The sequence below is a fragment of the Phoca vitulina genome, unplaced genomic scaffold (assembly GCF_004348235.1).
Source record: "Phoca vitulina isolate PV1807 unplaced genomic scaffold, GSC_HSeal_1.0 scaffold1, whole genome shotgun sequence".
Lineage (NCBI taxonomy): Eukaryota > Metazoa > Chordata > Mammalia > Carnivora > Phocidae > Phoca > Phoca vitulina.
This window is the reverse complement of record NW_022589704.1, coordinates 79,981,728-79,999,251: the sequence shown is the minus strand read 5'-3', so window position 1 is coordinate 79,999,251 and position 17,524 is coordinate 79,981,728. Positions and strand designations below refer to the sequence as shown.

The 17,524-nt window shown below is 47.5% G+C and overlaps 1 pseudogene; it reads left to right on the top strand.

The window, feature by feature from the left end:
• The first annotated feature begins 277 nt into the window (after window positions 1-277).
• LOC116631938 lies at window positions 278-10,371 on the top strand (annotated as a pseudogene).
• The last annotated feature ends 7,153 nt before the right edge of the window (window positions 10,372-17,524 follow it).

Genomic DNA, 17,524 nt, shown 5'->3' with positions numbered 1-17,524 from the left:
TGAGCAAGAAATAGACCTTTGTTGATTTAAGCCGCTAGGGTTTGGGGGTTGTTACTACAGCACAACCCAGCAAAAGCTGACTGCAACACTTGTAAAGTAAGCTACGTGCCTACTGTATGGAAGCCTTTGTGGAATATGGAGTTGTACAAGGCACAGTGTCTGCCTTCTAGAAGCTTACAGTCCAAGACAGAAGATTAGATGCCCCAGTATCTGTTAAAGTAGCAGAAGTGGCTAAGCTGATGAGTGAGGCAGGAAGACCATAAGGCTGGTTAGCAGCATGGAAAGTAAGAGGGGAGAATTTCACAAAGGAGGGGTGATCGGGAGGCTCAATGATGCAGGCACTGCAAGGAGAAAAAGGGTTGAGCAGAGTCTTCAGGGAATTGCTTCCGGGTGAGTGGGTGAGGGGACCGTCAGATGCAAGGGGTTGAGGAGGTAGAGAGGAAGCAAAGCCATCATAAAACATTACTCTTCCAACACGTGTGGTGAGAGGAACTGTGGTCATGCGGGAAATCAAAGATTGCAGCAGTTTCACAGGGTAATGCAGCAAACATATTTGGGGTTTCTGCCCTTCCTTCATTCCCTTCCCATAGAGCCTGCCCCCGCCCCATGGATCTGCTGAGGGAGAGGGAATTGGTTAGCCCCATGCTCCCAGCCTCAGATGATTGGACTGAGGTGGGCACCTGATTTGAGCAGAGCCAATCTAAGTTGCCAATGACATAGCATTTGAATAGACAGGCTCAAAAATATGACTGGGGACAATCACATTCCATCTCAAGGAGCCCCAAACTAAAAGGTACAGATGAAAGATGCTCCTTGGGAATGGCTGCTTGAGCTGAAAATCAAGTAGAGGAGAATACAGAGGCTACTATCGGGTAGTGTACATACCTAAGTCACGAAGGCCCATAGGAAGTGGTTGGGAAATAAAGAATAAGAGAACAACAGATACAGGGAGAAAAGTGGAGAAGCCGTGAGTAAGAGATAACGGTAAGTAAACTATGGTGCTTCATATATGCCAAGCGCTGTCCTAAGTCCCTTATGTTGATATTACCTCATTTATTTCTCATAACAATCCCAGGAGATGGGTGCTATGATTATCCTCGTTGTACAGATGAGGAACCCAAGACACAAGAAGTGGTGCCCAAGATGACTCACAGTAAAGCCATGATATAAAGCTAAGTAGGCTGACTGCTGACTCCCTGCTTGTAGCCACCATGCATTACCGCCCCTCAAAAGAGAGGTGAGAGGCACTCCCTGCAGCCTCTGGGGGCCAACTCTTCCTAAGCTCAGGCACTTTCATTTTATTGGATTTCCTGAGATCATCCAAGCCATCCAGAATGAGTTTCAGCTCCTGGCAACCGAAATAACCCAAACCAAACCAGATGGGGAGGTCTGGGCTTTCCAAGCAAGAGAGCCTAGGGATGTTAGAAAAAAGGAGTGTCAATGTAGCAGACCTACAGGGGAGCACAGAGGGATGGGATTCGGGCAAGGGAGAGACTTTCCATCTCCCATAGCCAGGACCATATGGCTTGGTTTGACCATGAGGCACCCACAGTGCCATACGGCAGCCAGCTAACTAACCAAACAGGACTGACACGTAATTCAGGCTGTACCTTTCTGGGGGGCTCAGCCACTTACACAATGCGTGAGGTTGGGCTCGCACGCCTCCTCCTTTCTGGGCCTTGGTTTCTCTGTCAATAAGAAGGGAACGATGATTTAAAAAAAAAAAAAAGGAGAGAATTTGACTTATCAGGACTTCGTGGAAGGTGCAGATCACCCTGTGGCAGCCAGACCTGGCACCTTGGGTCAGGTTTCCCAGAGACGTCCTCTGAGATGGAGGTGCGGGTTCAGGAAGTGTATCAGGGAGTCCGCTCAGGAGCGACACCTGTGAGGACTGAGTGCTGCTGACGGAGCCCAGGGAGAAGTCGCAGCAAAGTCAGCAGCCAATTCCATGGGGAGCTTGAGCTCTTCAGAGTTGTCCCAAATGGAGTCATGGGGCTGCGCCTTTGTACCCCACCCCACAGAGAAGTCATCGGGCCTAGGATGTCCTGTTAGGTGAGGCAGCTCCCTGAGTCAAGGGCAGTTCCCGGTGAGAGGCTCAGCTCCGAGCGTTTCAGGAAGCAACGCCCCCTGCGGATGGAGGATGTGTGACTCAGGCCTGAAAGGAAAGATCTGGGCAGTACATCAGAGCATCCCCTAGGCACCAGAACTGAACCCCACTTTTCAGGGGTCAAGTAGGGCAGGGGAGCCTGGACTTTGGGAAAGGAGGGGGCGCTGAGAGGGGCCAGGAGGGGATTGCAGAAGGTTGTTCCCTACAGGTATAATCTCACTCTGTCCCTGCCTGGAATCAGGGAAGTAAGTGACCATGGAAAATGCTGCATGAGTCCGGATGTGTGTGGGAACTGTAAAGGGGCAGACTCCTGCATCCAGTCTGAGGCCAAGAAGCCCGAGGAATTTAGTGAGGGGTCAGAGAGAAGCTGGAGAAAATGAGGCAAGGAAATTGTAGGGAGGCCACACACATAGAGTTCAAGCCAAGTTTAACCTAAATCTCCAAAGGGCAGGGAGGTCCCACGTGGGTCACCTTAGACAAGAGCACATTTCTTAGCACCCGGCTGAATTTTGAGGATCTCAGAATCTCCAAGAGCAGAATAGAAGGAAACAGCTCTCTGTGGGGCACGTGTTCCCAGCCCATAGCTGGCTGTTGAAAGAGCTACTGAGAGTGTACCGGGCCCGATTCAAGTGACACATGACAAGGTGTGTGAGAGGGTAAGCCTCTGCCCAAAGCATTCTCGCTTCAGGAGCTGAGGGACTGTTACGACTGATCATGTCCCCCAGAATTCATATACGGAAGCCCTACTGCCCGGTGTGACGGGCACATAGCACCTTTCATGAGCTCAGAAGGGTGGGACCCTAATCCAATAGTACTGGTGTCCATAGAAGAAGGGCAGGAACGCACACCCGCACCAAAGGCCATGTGAGGACACGACGAGAATGTGGCCATCTGCACGCCCAGAAGAGAGGCCTCAGGTGAAACCAAACCGGCCGGCGCCTTGATCATGGACTTCCAGCCTCCAGAACTGTGAGAAAATTAATTAGTGTTCGTTAAGCCCCCCAGCCTGGGGTGCTTTGTTGCGGCCACCCGAGCAGACTGAGACGGGGGTGCGGTTAGCCAACCAGGCAAGCAACGGGCTGAGGAGGCTGGCGCCGGAAGCAGAGCCCATCTGTGTGCCCTCCTGTTTCTCCCTCTTCTCCGTCCTGCCTCGCACGGTCCAACGCCGGAGGGACTGGTGAGTGGCCAGGGGACACCTGGCAGAGTGCTGTTTAGAGGCTACATGTAGACTCTGGATACACAAACATTTAACACGAGAAATCAGGGCCTCCTGGGTTGCTTTGCAAACCGGCTTCCAGCCTGGTGTTCCCAGCTGCACGCACTTGAGGAAGGACGGCAACGAGAAGCAGCTCACACTCGTGCCTCCTTCGTTTCCGGCCGCTTCCTTGTTTGTTTGCTCGTCATCACCAATGCCACTGGCCTGAATTCGGCTCTCCAAAAACCTCTGTTACCCTGTTATTCTTTTGGTTCCACTTTGGAACTTGGATTAAAAAAAATATGACCCCCTTTAAGAAAATATCCAATGTCCAAATCAAAACTGCAAACTAGGAAGGTGAGAGTTTACTTTCTGGACCTCCTTATCTGAAAAATGAGGCAGACACACCAGATTTGTGGTTGAAAAATTATTTTTCTTTAAACCACGAGAAGCCTGTCTTCAAAAGAAGCCTTGCGGGCAAGCAGAAACAAAGGAGGTACGTGTGAGCTCCGCTGCTGGGATCCGAAGGGGAGGAGCGAGTTTTAGAATCTTGCCCACCAAGGTGGGGCTTTCCAAAGCGGGTTTGAAAACGATTTATTATCACCTCCGAGGGCAGTTAGTAGAGATGGAGCCAGTGATGGCCACCTGCCTTTGTCCTCAAGAGGAGAGCCAGGCCAAACGTGTTCACTGAAGCCTCTCCTAGGGAAGAAGATGGTACGTAGGGCAGGCCCATGTAGACTGGGGTGGGGGAAAGGGGAGAAGGTGTGGGGGTGCTAGAGGAGCCTGGCAGGTCCAGGGCAGACAGCAGGAAGCACTGCAGTGGGGCCCCACGGAGGCTGGCCAGCCTGGCCTCTATAAAGAGTCAGTTGACTGGCTGATTGGTCCTTGCCCTGCTGCCCCCAACAGTGGTCCAGGATCCAGAGGAGGGGGTAAAAAAGGGCAGTACACATGGAAGGATCAGGAAGGCCAGTCTTTACATCCTTTGCCTCCCTTGTTAAACTGGGATCCCCACCTTCATTCATTCCTGGCACCCTGTTTCCTTAACCACACTCCCCTACCCGATGTTCTAGAACAATTGGGTGGGGGACAGACCTGCCTCCCCACAAAAGTGACCCAGCCTCCAAAATCATTTAGTTCTCAGGCTTTGCAATCCAAACTCTCATTAGTGGGCATTAAAAAAGCTTTTCCCAAAGCGTGGGTCACAGATCACCCCATCAGCGTCACCTGAGGAACTCATCTGCAAATTTCCTAGACCCACCCCGGAGCTATAATCCTTGAGGCGGGGCTTCAAAACCTAGGTCTGTAACAAGCTGCCCAGCCCAAGTGATTCTGATGCACTTTGACGTCTGAAAGCTGCAGGAAGCTCTCTAGACTCTCTGGTTCCGCTGTGTGTGTGTCTGTGTGTCTGTCTCTGCTATTCGGTTTCAGATCTCTTTCCCCTTGGCGCCCCTCTCTTCGGCAGCCCGAGCTGGATTTGTTTGCACTCTGGGAATGTGCCCATAGGGAAGGTTGTGCCTCCAGGCTTTTGTTGATATCCAGCTAAAAATGCAACTGTAGATGCACCCAAATTAAGATTAAACTATTGCCACCCTCATGCATTCCCTTGCCAGTCAGCTGCCTCTCTCCATGACCTCTGGATGTCACTACAAGCCAGGTTTCTATAGCTGCCGATGCTCTCAGAAAAGAGCTCTCCTTCCAGCAAGCTCCAGATGGATTGAGGGGGTCTAACAAGCACCACCCTGAGGGACCTCTGAGTACCAGACAGCAGGCCCTGCTTCCTCCAGGCCCCAGAGCCCAGCAGTACTTTCATTCCTCAGTTCTGTCTACCAAGACTGGGGGCTGGGATGGAGGGGGCGGGGGTCCTGCTGCCAGCCAGGCTCAAGGCAGAGCAGTGCCACCCTTAGAAATCCCAGGGGGATGCCCTAAATCAGCAACTCATCAGGCAAAAGAAGAATGGAGAATTCTCTCTGCATCTTTTCATGAAGTCAAAGACTCTCAATCTCCCATGCCCTTCCCAGACCCTAAAGGCAGAAGGAGACATGAACCAATTAGAGATTTCACAGCCCTGCTCACCCCTGGTCCTACTGCCAAGCAGCAGGGTACAGAGGACATGCACCTTTCGAGCACCAGGGCAGGGACTTGGTCTTCAGAGCATCTCACATGTTCATTTAACAAACATTTATTTAGTGCTGACTATAAGGCAGGCTCCGGAGGCTCTCTCAGAATAATACTCTCTCAGGCAGGGATCACACATGGGTTTCTGTGGGACAGGAGCAGGGCTAATGTATCACATGCATCATCATGCGGGAGTCCACAAACTATCCAAGGAGGCAGGAACTTCTCTTTCTCCAGGGGAATCTGCCCCTTAGAAAAGTCTGTGCAGAGTGACTGGCAGAGCCAGGAGGGTGCCCCGGTCACAGGTCCAGGCCCTGCCTCACGTCCTGGTTCACAAGGAAGGAAATGAGGCTCAGAGGGGCAGGAATGGCTGGTTCTTAGTCTTGGCTCAGTCTCCAAACATTCCTGAAAATGCCAACTCCTTTAGTCGTTCTCCAGCAGGCACCTGCAATGAGTATTTGTTTATTGGTATGTGTATATTATACACTCTACCATATAATACATTAATAATGTAGGTGAAACATACATTAAATTATAAAATTAAAAATACAGAGGAGTAGGAGTTCTAATATTTTCTATGCACCCTGGCCTAAGCCTTTGCTAATCACATCGGGTTACATGTCTCTGATTCCTTAACTATTACAATGGGTACAGTGAGGATGAAAAAAGAGAACTACTTTGAAATTAAAATGACTAATAAGTGCAAATTAATCTAAATCAAAAGCAGAATTTATTCTTATAGGAAATATCAATTAAGCCCCTATGCATGTCAGGACTTGTGCTGAGTACAATGGGAGGTCGTCGATAGTCTCAGCAAGAGCCTGTGCACAAAGGGGCGATCGCTAAGGACACGGGAGATACAAATATGATTGTCTGGAGAGCAGATGGAATGACGGGGATGGCTAAAACACTGGGTCCTCTGAGACTTTTGAGGGGGAGAGGCAACGTGACCTGTGCAACCATTAGTGATATGCTTAATCCTTACTCTCCTAACTACGAGTTCACAATGCTTATCAAACATACTGTAGCAAGAACACAGCTATACCGTAAAGGGCTGAAAGCAAGACAGTGTATCAACTGCCATCATCGATAACATTTTGATGAGTCCCCATGTGTGGGCCCATCGTGCCTGCATGAGACAAGGCACTAAACCTGTCTAGGAAACATAAGCCAACCCAGGAAATCCATGTGTCTGTGTGTTGTGCCAATGTAGCTGGAAATAAACTTAGGAAGGCAAGGTCCGACTGGGTTAAACCACCGATGCTGAGAGGAAATGGAGGTATAAATATTTGGTGCATCAGGTGCCTAGAAGGGTAAATGTGGGGACCAAGGAGGTGCATTGAATACATGTGGGCCCTTTCCCCCTGGAAGTTCCCCTCCATGAAATGGTCCCCAGCCAGAAGCACCTGGTAAGCCTTTGCTGTTTCCTCGGCCCTAGAGAGGGTCCAGAGAAAGAAAGCATGAGTGGATGATTCCATGATCATACTTGGGAAAGGACTCCAAGCACACACCTACTGGTGATGGCCTCATTGCCATCTCTGCATCCAGAGGACAGATTATCAGCAGTGCTATCAAGAAAAAGGCCTGGAGAAGAGGCAGGAGATCATACTACCAGTTGGTCTGGAGGAAGGTGTATTCGTCCGCTAGGGCTGCTACAACAAAGTACCACAGACTGGGTGGCTTAAACAACAGAAATTGATTGTCTCACAGTCCTGGGGGCTAGAAGTCCAGGATCAGGGTGTTGGCAAGGCTGCTTTCTTGGGAGGCCTCTCTCCTTGACTTGCAGGTTGCTGACTTCTCCCTGTGTCCTCACATGGTCTTCCCTCTGTACATGTCTGTGTCCTCATCTTTTCTTATAAGGACAGCAGTCATACTGGATTAGGACCCACCCTAATGTCCTCATTTTAACTTGATTACTTCTTTCGAGACCCAATCTCCAAATGTAGTCATATTTATGGTACTGGGGCTTAGGACTTTAACATATGTAATTTGGAAGAGGACATAATTTTTCAGCCCATAACAGAAGTGTTTTCTTAACTTTGTTAAAAATGAAGCAATGAGAGAAAAAAAGAACTAGCCAGCTCCCTGTATGAAATGTCATAAAGGCTTCACCAAGACCTGGTATGAATGATGCGAAGACTGACCCAACTGGGCCACTTTGGGCCAGGACCCCAGGAGAGACCAGCTGCTACCAAAAGCCTTCTCTATAACAAGATGATGCTATGGACTGAATATCGGTATTCCCCTCAAATTCATATGTTGGAATTCCAACCGCCAGTGTGATGGTATTAGGAAGTAGGGCCTTTGAGAGGTGATTGGCCATGAGGGTAGAGCCCTCGTGAATGGGATTCGTGTTTTTATATATATATATAAAAGACACAAGAGCTTGCTCTCTCTCTGTTCTCCAGCATGTGAGGACATGAGAAGGCCATCTGCAAACCAGGAAGAGGGCTCTCACCAGAACAGAAACTGCCAGCATTATGATCTTGGACTTCCAGCTTCTAGAACTGTGAGAAGTAAGTATTTGTTCCTTCAGCCACCCAGTCTATGGGAACTTGTTACAGCACCTGAGCTAAGACAGATGGTGAGGACTCTAGGAGTGTGATGACCCAACCACACGTGTGTAAAGGGAGAACCTCCTTGATCACAAACAGTTTTGGCTGCATTGCCCGGCGGGACGGAACCGTCTGCAGGTAGCAGCTACGCAGGCCCCACGGGGTCTGACTTCGACGTAGAACTTCCAGGGGGTAGGCCCTGGTGCTCGCTCTTCGTGCCCCTGGATTCTTAGTGACCCACCGGCCCCAAGGCAAGTCCCCTTGTTTGAAATGCGGTGCCTCTAGGATGTTGTGCAGTCCAGTTTGAGATGTCTGTCACGGTGGTGGCCTGAATCTCCGAGACTCACGGGAGGAAGCTCTTGCTGATATGGCAACAGGGGTTTTCCTGGGTGCTGACACCAGGAGGCATTTGTAATGCTGGTAGCAGCTCTGCGTGGCTCTAATCTGGTTTATGCAAACCCAGTCATTTTGCAGCCCACAAGGAAGGCTAGGAGGAGGGATTTGCTTTGATCTATTATCAAAGAAGTTTTCGCATTTACATGGGAATGGCTAATGCTAAAAATATTGCTGTTTGGGAGAAACGTGAGCCTATCTATGTCCTAAATTCAGATATTTTAAATGATACTGTGGCATCTTGGAACACCCAGCATTAAACAAACAAACATGAAACTCCCCGTTTCATTCTTCAGATAAAGACCAAATGAAGGGAGGTGCTGAGCATCCAAGCGCTTGTGCAAGTTTCCTGCCTCTCCTCTTGTACCATTGTCTTCCATGACCCTGTGCTCCAGTCTGGCCATAGCTGCCCCAAAGCAGAGGAATGCTTTCCCTCAAGGCCCCTGGAACAAGCCTGGGGGGGTTGGAACCATTGTTTCAGAAAGAATTTTCTTCCACATTCTGCTCTAGCCCAAGGGAATGGGATTCGAGTCAGGAGACTGAGTCTGAATGTAAGCACTGCCTCTCACCAGCTGTAAGGGATTAGCTTGGGCAGGCTCTTAACCTCTGAGTCTGAACTTCTCCTTTGTAAGATGGACCCCTCTAACCACCCACCCCCCAGCCACCTTCCTCCTGTTATGGGGTTTTTGTGAGAATCAAATGGAACAGTGTAGGTGAAGGTACTTGTAATGATAAAGCATCATATACCTTGCAGGGGACATCTTTGGGTTTTGTCACCCAGCATCTTTTACCTCTCCTAGTAACAACATATTATAACCTGAATCATAACCTGTAACCTAAATTTCCTCTGGACAACTAACTTGATCCCATGATTACTCCCTGGTCTACAGGTGTACTTGACCCTGGACAGTCCCAGAAGCTGGGGGTGTGGCTCCTTCCCTAGGAGAGCCTTGCACCCTCCCAGCCTCCTCCTGTGGTGGACTGGTCCTCAGAATCCTTTCCAACTGCCCCCCATTGTGCTATCCATATTGCAGTGGTTATACAGCTAAAAACCACCTTTCTAGACTTTTGTACAGGCAATGATATAAATGCAAATTATTATCCAAAATTTTCCAAACTAGATTTGGAAGGCAAGAGTGCAGAAGAGATAGTCTCCCTACGACATTCACATTTTCCGTAGGCACGCATGCTCAAGGACACTTCCCATGAAGCAATGGTTCAACATCTGGTCAATTGCGTCTTGGGTTTCAGAAGCAGTTTGGAGGCAATGTCACCAGCTTCCTGGCCTCCTGATCCCCAAATCGCAAATATGACATGTGGTCTTGAATTCAACTGTTCTCATGGTGGCCTCCTGATTCCCCTTCCTTCCTGAGTGTTTCAAGAGTCATAGCTCTCCCCAGCAAGTTATTTCTGCTGTGTTCTGGGAGTCATTTCTAAAGCTTCAATCTAAAACTCACTTCTTCAGACAGTGGAGGTTGAAGACGGATCAGCTTGAAGAACTATGACCATCAGAAGGACAAACGCTTCTGAGGCACTGTCAGGCTTAAGTCCACTCCCTGCCCCAAGTTCTCCATTTGTGTTTTGGGGGGCCAGCAGCACTATGATGAGGCCAAGACTGTGTATATTCCCCAAATGGACATTGAGGCACTGAAGAAACTCAATAAGAATAAAAAATTAGTCAAGAAGGTAGCCAAGAAGTATGATGCCTCTTTGGCTTCAGAATCTCCAATCAAGCAGATCCCACAAATCCTGGGCCCAGGCCTGAATACACTGGCAAGTTCCCCTCCTTGCTGACCCACAATGAAAACATGGCAGCCAGAGTGGAATTCATCAAATTCCAGATGAAGAAGGTGCTGTATCTGGCAGTGGCTGATGGCCACGAGATGACAGATGATGAGCTTGTGTACAACATCCACTTGGCTACCAATTTCCTGGTGTCACTGCTCAATAAGAATTGGCAGAACATCCAGGCTTTATACATTAAGAGCACCATGGGCAAGCCCTAGATCCCATACTAAACCATAGCTTAATAAACCCTAGTGCTACCATTATAAATAAATAAATAAATAAATAAATAAATAAATAAATAAAATATGAATAAATATGAATAAATATAAATAAAATATAAATAAATAAAACAAAACTCACTCCTTCAGACCATCCAACAATTTTGCAAGCACTCAGTACTGGAATTAAATCCCTCTCTGCTTTAAATATCTAGAGTGGCTTCTATATTCTACAAATGAATCCTACCTGGTACAGAAGAGATGGATACTTGGGACCCCAAGTGGACCAAGGGGAGTCAGAGCACAGAATTTCATTCCAACAGTTGATAAATAGAGGCTAATTTTCCAATAGAGTTGGAAGTTATGAAGCCAGAGCAGCTAGCAGCCATCTTGCCTTCACAAAAGAGCTTGTCTGAGAAAAGCACCAACATGAGGGGGCCAAGCCAAGAGATGAGAGAAGCCTGATCCTGACACCATTTGGGTAGCTGAATCAAGCAATGTCTTGTGTCAAAACCATCCCTGAGCTTTCCAGTTACACGAGCCAATAAGTTCCTCCTTTTATCTGAGACAGAGTTGAGCTAGTCCATCATTTAACCAAAACATAACTTATCAGGCATAATGGGGACCACAGGAGAGAAATAACAGGGCAGCAGTGGTCAGATGGCTAGAGATCACATCTTCCCAACCACAGGTCTGCATCAGAATCACCTGGGAGCATTTTACAAGGTACAACTGAACAAGTGACAGACACATGTGAGCAACTGGAAAATTCTCCCAGGTGAGCTGGTTTCCACATGTACCACTGGAGAGTGTGGCTACTATGGATCAACTCACAGGGAAGGGAGAGCAAGGTAGTGGCCATTTCTTGAAAATACTTGAATGTTTGAATCTCAGTTCAAAGCACTAACATTATTTTTTTTACTCAATTTTGATTTTCTCCTTCTAGGGTTAAAAAACCTTTGCATTAAATCACCCAGTATTATAACCACCAGATGAGAATACTATCGAGTGAAATATTTCAGCCCAGCTTGTGTAAGCTGAAGCAGCTGGGCCATTTTTTAAAAAATTATAATAAATAAGTGAATACATAATCAATCCCTCGAGTGCCAGCTCTCTGTTCTGTGTGCTCCCAGAGCTGTGATTTTTCATCTTTATTCTATGCCCCCCAAAAGAAAAGCATCATAGGGAAAAATGTTGACAGACTGTTCTCTGTGACGTCAACCAACAGAAAAAGCTACGTTGTTGATGCTCATTCCAGAAGGCATTTCTACTGTGGGTTTTGGTGGGTGCAGATTTAGAACAACCCTTCCTTTTCTGGAATAAATATTAACTATTTAATACCAAAAAGCCACCTGAGAATAGAAGTCAAACGTTTTGATGTCTGCAGTGTGTCCAAGACACAACAGTGGCAGAAATAGGTCTATGGAGTGGAGTGAACAAGCACAGACCTAAATATTGATCAAGCATTTCTCAAGTGCCTGTCCAGGTCTTGTGTAGCCAAAGATGAACCAGACATACTCTATTGGTTTAAGAAATTTACAGTCTATAGAGAAACAGACTTGGTAAAAAAGCGTAATCATTTGATGAACAATTTTATCTTTGGAATCAAAAATTATTCAAAGACAAGCCTGAAGAATAAGTTGAGTGATCAAACCAGCTGACTCTGAGGTCTCACTCGTAAGATGGCTCTGAAGTCGCTTCCCAAAGATCATTTCTGCAAACATCATGAGCATCTTAGAATGTGTGTGTAACCTCCTGAGGTACCACTTTGAAGGGGCAAACTCATTCCACGTATAAGTTCCAGTTTGTTTCTTTTTGGTGATGTTTTCAAACATATATAGGCAAAAAAGATCCCATGATTAAATGCTTGGTCAACAGAATTCTTCTCTAAACTGAATTTCCTCAAGCCTTCCCTGGATGTGAATACTTATTAGGTCACATAAGCATTAACATTCAGTTATACTGGCCCATCGCCTGGGCCCTGGCATCCCCTGGAAAGCTCCTGCTGGGTATTGATGGAGACTTCTCTGTGTGAAAGAACAGTTCCTGCTCTCAGGCCCTCCTGCCTGGCCCCTCACTGTTGACTGCTGCCCATGAAGCCACTCGAGGCCATTTTGGCCAGGATCTCTGGGAGCAGTGCCTTCCTTCTTGAAGCCCCAGATGTACTATAGACATGGGGAGATAGACCTTCATCCCAACCCTGTGCTTTATTTTGTCCTCAGGACCTGGGTCTTGGAAGCCCCCATTGCAAGCGGGTCATTGACCTGACCGTAGCTTCTTTCCAATCCCAGCCCCTCCTCTACAGGGCAGGGGTCCCAGATGGCATGACATCCAGCTCCACCCTCTCCCCACCAGGCTCTGAACTGAAGTCCACATCACCACCTTTCTTTATGTACACTGATCCCTGAGTAGCTGGCTACCAGCTCACGACCCACCGGACAGCACGTTCCCATCGGGTTCAGCTACTTTTAAAATAAAGATCTGGCAGGAGCCTGAAGAAGTTAGTGTCCCTCCTATCACTTCTCTTGGTCTCTGACAGAGCTAACTTGAGGCCAAAGCTTACATTGAGTTAACAGAATGGGTTCTGGGCAGGACACTGCTGCTCTCCTTTGACAGGGTAGGGACAGTATCTGTGAGTGACTGTACGATCGAGACACACCTCATGGACTGCAGGGGGCAGGGACGTCCAACAACACGCAAGGCCAGTGGAAAGAGAGATGCCACGGGCACTGTTCAAGAGGGTTTCTTTTAGGGAGTTACCCTGTGGGGAATGCTCACATTCTGCTTTGTACTGGCTGTAATGTTTTAATTCTTTTTTAAAAGTCTCTACCTCAGGGTCCCTGGGTGTCTCAGTCAGTTAAGCGTTGGACTCTTGGTTTCCGCTCAGGTCATGGGATTGAGCCCCACGTTGGGCTCCACGCTGAGCACAGAGTTTGCTTGAGATTCTTTCCCCCTTCTTGTCCCTCCCTGTCTGCTCCTCCCCCCACTCACATTCTCTCTCTCTCTCTCTCAAACAAATAAATAAAGATTTTTTTAAAAGTTTCTACCTCATAAAATTATGGGGAGAATGAAACAAGGGTTCGGATGTGAGGGGTCAAGTCCTCCTGACTTCCTCACTGTCCATTCTCCTTCTCCCCGCAACTTCCTAGAACTGTACATTTTAATTGAATAGCTAAAGAAAATAATATACTTATATTAAATAAGCCTGACTATATTACAAATTAAGATACAGAAATTTACATGACTTTTTTAAAAGAGATTTTAAGTAATCTCTACACCCAATGTGAGGCTTGAACTCACAACCCAAGATCAAGAGTCTCATGCTGTACAGCCAGGTGCCCCTAATTCTCATGAATTTTTAAAATGGAATGAGGGACTTAAAGGAAATTTCACCTGTGCAGCTCTGAGGCATGCATTCACTCTTGTCAGGGACACTTTAGCAGAAAAGTTTGAGAATTCTGATGTGGACCCCAGGGAGGCCCTGAAAGCTCCCTCACTGAGGACTGGCAGTCAGCTCGTGTGTTGGGAAAATCACTTTGAAGGAGGCATGGTGAGGTGGAGGGAATGGAGGTTAGGTTTTTGAGCTCAGCCCCTGTGTAATAATTATACAAGTTGCCTCTCAAATCTAGAGCCTTCTGTGTGCTACGGCATCCACTTGCATTTCTCTTCAGGTTTCCAGCAAGACCTAAACTATCACAGGACACTGAGACTCAAAGAGGTGGAGAGCTCTCAGTTGCATGGCCTGAATTCAAGCCTAGGCTTGCTGCATCTCACCACCACTGTACCTTTTGAAAACCATCCCCATGCTTCCCACCTTCTGGCCTTCCCCATCTCCAGTATGGCAGGCTTCCAGAGTCCCTGAGGCCAAGCCCACCTATAGGAAGCCATGATGCCTTAGTCACCTGGCTGGGTCCAGGAAACTGCCACTGGATTCTTTTGACCCTCAACTAAACCCATTTCCTGACAGAACAGTCTCAACCATTCCTCATCTGACTCTGGGATAAAATGACTCCATGATTTTCCCAGAGGGACACTTGGCAATGAATTTCTAGTGGTTGTGGCTGACTCGGAAAAAAATGGGGTGTTCTCCTGCCCAGGGTGGAGATGAGGCTTATGTAATCCAGAAAAGGGAAGCCTGACAGCCTTGCGTGGAGGAAGAAGAGTGCATCCCCCCAACCCCCGTCACATCTCCTTTCAGGAAGTTGAGCTACTCGAGTGTCCCAGGGACAGGAACAAGCAGTTCCCAGCCATGGTGTTTCATGTGGTCCCCACCCCCTGGACATCATACCTGTGGCTTCTCCCACCAGCTCTCTGCAGGAGACAGCACTGATGTGATGTGGAGACTTTAAAGGCTTCTACTTATTGCCAAGGCAAGAGGAGGACAAGGACACCCTCCCCCGTGGTGTGTACTGCCCATGAACAGGAAATGGCTCTGACTTTTCTTCCTCTCAGCCTTCACTTTCTGTTTCAAGTTTTTAGTCTGTATCTCTGAGTCACACAAAACATTTTAGAGCAAACAGTAAGAAACAAGTGTACTTGGGAGGGGAATGTCCTGAATTCTAATAAGCCATTTTCTCCGTAAGGCAACAACATTGCTTTCAGGTTCCAAATTGGACTCTAGTCTGTCTACATTTGTCCCTTTCCGTGCTCTGTCCTCTAGAGCAGGAACTTGGTAGGTGTGAGGTTCCATGGATACAAGAGGTCAAACGGGGTCCGCAGGGGTCACTGGGACCGTACTTTTGGGGGACCTCAGCAGTGGCTACACCTGATAGGCAGCCAACGATATTTATTTACTAATCATTGATTATGTTGCCAGATACTTTGGTAGGTCCTTGGGATGGACTGTGGAGCAATGTGGACAAAATCTCTACCCTCTTTATGCTTAAAGTCTAATGGGGAAAAGAGATGTTAAGCAAAGTTTCCAATTACATTGAATATTGTGAGGGAGAAGGGCAAGGTACTGTGGGTGCAAATAAAGAGGATGTAACTTGGCTGGGGGTAAGAGACAGAGTAAGAAACATTCTCCCCAAGAAGGTGACATTAAGATAAGACCTAAAGGAGTTGCCTATGTGCAAATGAGATGGAAGGATGGAGTACAGACAGCTCCAACCTGGGGCGATCAGCCTACGTGGAAAGCCCTGAGGTAAGAGAATGTCGAGGATTCTGGAGTGGAAAAGAAGGGAGGGAGCAGAGGGGAGGGAGGCAGAGGCATGGAGACCACGGGTGGCAGTGGAATGAGATTGACAGGTTCTAGGACAGGAAAAGATGCCATCAGATTTGCATTTTTAAAGGGTCACTCTAGCAGTTGGGGGAAGAGTGGAGTCGGGAAGAGGCAGGAATCCACTCAGGGAGACGTTGTGCCACTGCAGTCGGTGCTCAGGTGACAGGTGGCGCTGATTTGCACTGGGGCTGTGGCAGAGAAGGCAGAAAGGGGAGGATGAATCAACAGGAGACAGAGCAAGGAGTAACAGGGTGGAACTGTTCAACACCAGCTCCCACTGGAAACTGAGGAGACACTCTCTGCTTTATGAATCATGCCGGGCTCCATTCGAGGGCACCATTCACTGGATTTCAATCTACTTGAGAAGAAAGAGAGAACACTTGGATGAGGAGAAGACCCACAATTCCATCTCTGACATGTGGGGAAAGGCAGAGCCTTCCACAGGGGGCTCTTCTCTGCATCCCGTGACAATTAAAAGCAGATCTGCATAATTTCTGTGATGAATGTTCTGCCAAGGAATGGGCGCCATCATATTCCAAAGGCTATCCACAGCAGCATGGGCTGGGCATAACTTTCCTAAAGGTGACCCTTGATCTGTGTCTGCAGCTTTAGGGGACTATCATTCAAAGCAGGATGACCTGACATTAGGAAGAACAGTTTATCTGGGATGAAAATGGTAGAGGGTATGACAATGTCTCCACCTTCTGAAAGACCCCTCCAACCACCGCTCTTCTTTTTTCTCCTTCACTGACTGCTTCCTGCATCCCAAACAATGGTGGTGACTGCGGGGTGGGGGGTGGAATCCCTTCCTTTAGCACAGTCCTCATTCCAGCACTGTCAAGACGAGTATTCCCTGAGCATTGGTTCTGTTAAGATTCTCTTGGTTATAAATACTCTTGGTTGTAAAAATCAAAAAAAGAATAAGAACATTTATTATATTATATAACGGTGAATCATGAGAGAGGGTGGACTTCAGGCTTGTTTGATCCAGCAGTTCAAGACGCTCATCAGGGACTTGGGTTTTTTTCATCTCTCTGCTCTGCTGTTCAGCATATTGGCTTCTTCCTGGGCCTGGTTTCCTCTAGGATGCAGCCTGGCTGCTGGGCATTTGGGGCCATCTGCTTCCTTCCAGCAGGAGAAAAATGCTTCCAGTGGCCCTTGAGGAGTAGGAAGGAACCTCTTGGGAGTCCCGGCAAAGCTCTCCTTCATCCTTTGTCCTTCCAGAAGCACTCACTAGTGAGAATGTTGTCAGATAGCTTCCTCTGTGTGGCTTATTTCACTTAGCAGGCTTGCCCTGATCTGTTGAGACTAATTCGGGCTAGAGGTGGGATGGGGTCATCTTGCCTTGAGTCACAGGGGCTGTGTGGAAGAGTGGACACGTGGATAGAATTGAAGGTTCTTGTAAGAAAGAGCCAGGGAGCCAGAGATGTTGGGACAGCAATGACCAGGGTCCACCACGAGTTCTGGCTCGGATGGGCACCACAGGAGCTGCAGGAAAAGAGAATTGTAAGTTTTTAAAAAACATTTCAGTATGGAAATTTTCAAACATATAAAAAGTAGACAAAACAGTGCAACCAACCCCCACATCCGCATTGCTAAGTCTTGACAATGATCAACTCAGGGCCTTTTTCATCTATTTTCCAACCTGCTTTCCTGCTCTAATTCATTATGAAGCAAATTCCATATTAAGCAAATATTGTATCATTTCATCCAAAATTATTCCAGCATGTATCTTTAAAAGACAAGAACCCTTTTCTTTTATTTTATTTTGTTTTTAGTTTTAATTGCAGTATTGTTGGCATGAAAAATTAGTTTCGGGTGTATAACAGTGATTCGACAATTATATACATTACAAAATGCTCACCACAATAAGTGTATTATAATATTATTGACTATATTCTTTATGCTGTACTTTTTATCCCTGTGATTTAT